The sequence below is a fragment of the Coregonus clupeaformis genome, unplaced genomic scaffold (assembly GCF_020615455.1).
Source record: "Coregonus clupeaformis isolate EN_2021a unplaced genomic scaffold, ASM2061545v1 scaf1784, whole genome shotgun sequence".
Classification (NCBI taxonomy): domain Eukaryota; kingdom Metazoa; phylum Chordata; class Actinopteri; order Salmoniformes; family Salmonidae; genus Coregonus; species Coregonus clupeaformis.
In genome coordinates this window covers 1-5,737 of record NW_025535238.1, presented here as the reverse complement: position 1 = coordinate 5,737, position 5,737 = coordinate 1, and the positions used below count along the sequence as shown (strand labels likewise).

General features: G+C 42.6%; 1 long non-coding RNA gene across 1 annotated transcript; it reads left to right on the top strand.

Moving 5' to 3' along the window:
* The first annotated feature begins 2,247 nt into the window (after positions 1-2,247).
* On the top strand, positions 2,248-2,978 carry LOC121562453. The gene is made up of 4 exons (XR_006659820.1): positions 2,248-2,266; positions 2,394-2,477; positions 2,584-2,688; positions 2,789-2,978. It is a non-coding gene; the product is annotated as an uncharacterized LOC121562453 (long non-coding RNA).
* Positions 2,979-5,737: the final 2,759 nt, after the last annotated feature.

Sequence of the window (5,737 nt, the reverse complement as noted above, 5' to 3'; positions counted from 1 at the left end):
GCTGCTATGGTCCGGAATTCAATGGCAAAATCTGCCGTGCTTTGGGGACCCTGACGGAGAGACAGTAGGCGCTTGGAAGCCTCCCGCCCACTGACAGGATGATCGAACACCCGCTTGAACTCTTCTACAAATGCAGCGTAGGAGTCACAACAGGCCTCCTGGGACTGCCACACCGCAGAGGCCCAGGCGAGCGCCTTGTCTGAAAGAAGGGTAATGATGTAGGCAATCTTGGAACGGTCTGTGGGAAAACTTGAGGGTTGGAGCTCGAAGGTGAGGGAGCATTGGGTGAGGAAACCCTGGCAAGAGCTTGGATCCCCAGAAAAGGGCTTGGGAGGTGGTAGTCGGGGCTCCGCCACTGGAGAAGGCCTGTCGTCACTGGGGGTGACCTGGAGGAAGGGAGAGGACCAGGGAGGCGTTCAAAGAGCTGGTGGAGGGAACTCATCATTTCGGCCAGGAGTTGAGAATGACTAGCCATCAGCTCTTCTTGTCGGCTGAGAACGGCTTCCTGGCGCTGGAAAGATGCCTCATGTCGAGTGATCACCGCCAACAGGTCCTGGGAACTGAGTGTTTCTGGGTCCATGATTGACTTGGTTTTTCTGTCACAAGCTGGGCTAGAACTCCGGTCTCAGATGTGGGGAGCTGGGGGTTCTACCCCTTAGCCACAGAGGAGGTATAGTTGGACCCAAATGAAACACCCAAGGCAATACTCCAGGTAAGTAGATTTAATGTAACAAAAAAGGTTCTTTGCACTTCAAAAATAGTCCAACAAAAGTTCTTCTCAGAAAGAGGTATATTAACAGAGGTAGAGTAACAAAACAGGAGGCAAAACAAAATAACTCCACGAGGGGAGAAAAACAAACTAAAGATAACTTAGAAAAGCTTACTTGGAAAGACACGGTGGGACAAAGCAGGAGACACATAGCCAGGACTCAAAAACCAAGTGAGGAACAGGGGAAAAAACACAGCTAAAATACTCTAGGTGAAACAAGGCACAGGTGACCTGGATCAAGCTAATAAGGACACACGAGGAAGAACTAAGGCAGAGGGGAACACAGATGACCTCTAGAGGCCCGGAGACAAACAGGAGGCAGGAAGCTGACAACAAGTTGTCCGTTTTTCTACACACAAAAGCCCCCCACCAACGACTTAGCTTTCAAACATAAGACATGAGCAGATAATAAGTTATCCAAGCATGTAGCTCTTGAAACCGCTCTCTTCAATACTGAATACATGCTTGTGTTTGAGACTGCAAAAAAAAGAAGTAATATTTAAAAAATTCACATAAATCAAGGAAGTTGACTTGTGATAGCGAGCTCATACTGTTCAAAACAAGGAGAAATAAAACAGTCCAACAGACAGAGGAATGAGAGAAACACTCCCATTATTTACATAATCTGCTCAAGGACAACCCTCTCTCTGGATTGGCCCGAGTTATTCACAGGAATGCATCCGAGAGCCAACCAGAGGAACGTTTGAGCATTCTTAAATATGCAACCTAAATTAACATAACATACAATAATAATGTGTTAATATACACATTTCGTTAGAGATTAAAGACTAACATTAGTGGAACAGCAATGTTGAGTTTTTGCATAAATCCATTGTAATGGTTTTGTAAATTTAACCACAGGTAGCCATTTTGGTTCAACATAACTGTCATCAAGTGCATGAGGCTCATTACTACATTAATGTTCCTTCAAGTATGGTGGTTTACAGAGTGAAACTAGAAAATATCTACATGATGCATGTTGGTATGACACAGTCGGCATATTCAAATGGTAAAATGTCCTGCCCTTTCCTGATGGTTTCACATACTAGACAGACTGTTGCATGGTGCTTATTCAGTAAGGACAAGAGTCCCTAGAGAATTGAACTGTGACGATAGAGAACAGTCTCTTTTCTATTCATTGCATTTCTATCTATAACACTAAGTGCGTTACAGATGTGCTCTACTGAATGAGCCCCAGTTGTCCAAAACCCAGATTGAAATGAAACTGCACCTGCTATTAAGGATGGGAACAAAAACACATACAACCAGCAGCTTTGCTGCATGCTTGGACCCCTAATAAGAGATTAGTTGGTCCTACTTCAATTTTCCAGTTCAAGTTTAAACATCGTTCAAAACACATAAAAACCTTGGATTAAGGAGTTGTTTTCCAGACAGATAACACTCATACACCAATGGTTGTTATAGTCCTTTTTCCCCTCTCTTCGGGTTGGCTCATTCTTGATAACCACAGAACTTTCGGAGATGGCTCTCGTAGGAGTAGGTCTACATGCAAGCTTGAGCGTTAGCTGCAGGCACCGTCTTCTCATCTAACATCTACTCAATGAGACTTTCTAAAGTGCTTGTCAATGAAGATTATGTAATTATCCTATTTGTTTGACTTCAGATCGACCGCATCAACTTCGCAGATGTTTTTTATGAATTCGTTCTACTAAGCCTTCTAGAAGGAAAGACATCTCTTCCTATATCTGTAAGTGGCCCTAAGAATGGAACATCCTGTTGTTTATCTATGCTATACACACTGTTGTCATATCAGATCTGTAGACACTCACTCATGTCCCCTGTTCCTTCTCCAGGAGCCTGGTAGCTTCCTTTATCTGCTCCTGCAAGTCATAATGAGGATTGACCCTCCTGGAGGAGCCTGGACAGAGGCTGCTGAGAACTTCTACCTCCTCGTTAAGGTACATTTGTCTGTCTGTCTCTCTCTCTCTCTCTCTCTCTCTCTCTCTCTCTCTCTCTCTCTCTCTCAATAATAGTTGATGATGTGTCTGTTGTCAACAGGGCCAGATGAAGGCATGGCTACAATCCATCTTCAACCTCAATGAGTCAATCTATGAAAGCCCAGAGAGGCTCTCGGGGGAGGTGATGCGGAATCTAGAAATACAGGTTGAGTTCCTGCTGTCCAGCCTGGATTAAGGTTCCCAAACTGAGCTGAGGGCCCCATCACAAAATAAAGTGTTTTGCATTTAAACATTATCTGTCAATCGTAAACAAATGTTACATCATGTGTAGGGGAGAGTGGGGTAAGTTGAGCCATTTTTTACATTCAGCATTACTCTGTCAAGGGAAATATAGTATTCTTTCAAAAATATACAGTATCTGTCACGACTTCCTCCGAGGCTGCCCCTCTCCTTGTTCGGGCAGGCTTCGGCGTTTGTCGTCACCGGCCTTCTAGCCACTGCCGCTCCTCATCTCATCATTCCATTTGTTTTGTCTTGTTTATTACACACCTGGTTCATATCCCCTCATTAGTACCTGTATAAGTGTTCCCTCTGCCCCCTTGTCTTTGTCTGTGATTGTTTATTGTGGAGGAGAGAGAAGCTCGGTGGAGCTCCATGTATTTTGTATCGCCGGGAATATTCCCTGTGTGCCTTGTATTTTCCAGTGCCCCTGTTTTGCGCACTGGAGTGTTTTTACTAGGGGTGTAACGATCCATCTACTACATCGATGTATCGATTTATATTCCTATGATCCAACTACATCGATCTGTGCTCGGCGAGTTGGCCTTTTGGACAACATATATCGATCTAACATCGTTTTAAATGTAATAAATCGATTGTATCGATACTAGGAAATAACCCATTGGATTTAAGCAAGTCAGACTTTATATGGATGTTTTTTCTTAGCACTTTTAATGATAAAGGCTTTAAACATTACTCGATTCACTCTGCCTATCCGTGACGTCATCGCGCCAGCAGCAGCGCAAAGGCGCCAAGACAACAAAGCATAGCATGGTGGATGACAGAGGAGAAGCCGACGAGCGAGAAATTATCAAGCCACCATTGCGGTCCTTACAAGAAACAGGAATCTAGGAAACTTCACCTGCACTGTCCAGTATCCAGGTATTTATTTCAGTCACACTGGTTGAATTTTTGGCTAAAAGGTTACTGAATCGATTTCAAGTCACTGAATCGGTTCGGATCGTATCGTTCTAAATGAACCAATATCGTCCCTTGAATCGTATCGACAACCACGAATCGTGATACAAATCGAATCGTTGTTAAAACGAATCGTTACACCCCTAGTAGTAGGTGCCAGGCACATGCGGTTTGAGTGTGTCAAGGACTGCAACGCTGCTGGGTTGTTCACCCTCAACTGTTTCCCGTGTGTATCAAGAATGGCCCAAGGACATCCAGCCAACTTGAGACAACTGTGGGACGATTGGAGTCAACATGGGCCAGCATCCCTGTGGAACGCTCGACACCTTGTAGAGTCCATGCCCAGACAAAGTAGCTATAACCCTAGCATTAGAAGTTATTGGCTGCATTCACACAGGCAGCCCAATTCTGATATTTTTTTCACTAATTGGTCTTTTGACCAATCACATCAGAGCTGATCAGTCAAAAGACCAACTAGTGAAAATACTAGAATTGGGCTGCCCGTCTCAACACAGCCATAGTGGCATCAGCGCTGCAAATTATTAGTATTCATAATATTTATTTAAAATCGCCAGTTGATTACAATAGCCGACCATAGCACGTTGAGCGTCATTCCATATTAAACTGCTGAACTAACAATAGTCGAGGCTAGTCTATCCTTTATGGGAAACTGTATAAATCTACTGCAACACAAACTACTAGTCTGAATGAATGTCTATATATGTCATATTTATCAAAATGTTAAAAACCAAGAAAAGTAAAAAACTAAACAATTTCCGATTTATTGAATGAGTCATGCATTTAGTCTCGACATGATAAAAGGTCAGTCTCTGTACCACGTGAATGAAAAGTGAAACAGAATTAGAAAGTGTTAGTGTTTTGATACAATGTAAAGTGGACAATATTTCTTCCCCTGTACATTCTAAATGTCTTTAGTATCAAGGTCAAGGCACTCCATATCAACCATAGTTAATTTACTGGAATAAATGCTTTGCTTGGTGTGAACCAATTCCGTCTCTTTCAGGAAGGCACAATGTTCAGAACTTTGAAGGCAAAAATCATACATATAGAGCAGACATCATTTTCGATTTGAAACAAGTGTGATCTATACAATACATTTCTATCTGGAGCAGTCTGAACATTGTTCTGCACTGAATATACCCCTTGGCCTCAGGGCCATCTGAATGGACAAGCATTTATCTGGTGTGACACTGGACGAAGACAACAATTCTGCTTCTCCATGGTTCTGAATGGGGAGACATCAAAATCAACACCCAGGTTTGACTGACAGAACCCGCTCCAGCAAAGATAAATGCACTTTAGTTATTTATATAATCTTACAGAATAATGTTTGGGTTGGAATGAATGAAGGGAAAGGCAATGAAGTAGTATTTAGAGAAAAGTAAGCAGGAGTGTTAAACTGATAAAAGCACTTCCTGGGTACATGACCTGTACACCCTTGTCCCAACTGTTGCATTGATACAAGTTGTACCTCCCGTACATCAAGGCATCTGTTTGCTCACAGGAATGACTGCATTTTGGAGAGACAAGTTGTCCGTTTTTCTACACACAAAAGCCCCCCCACCAACGACTTAGCTTTCAAACATAAGACATGAGCAGATAATAAGTTATCCAAGCATGTAGCTCTTGAAACCGCTCTCTTCAATACTGAATACATGCTTGTGTTTGAGACTGCAAAAAAAAAGAAGTAATATTTTAAAAATTCACATAAATCAAGGAAGTTGACTTGTGATAGCGAGCTCATACTTTTCAAAACAAGGAGAAATAAAACAGTCCAACAGACAGAGGAATGAGAGAAACACTCCCATTATTTACATAATCTGCTCAAGGA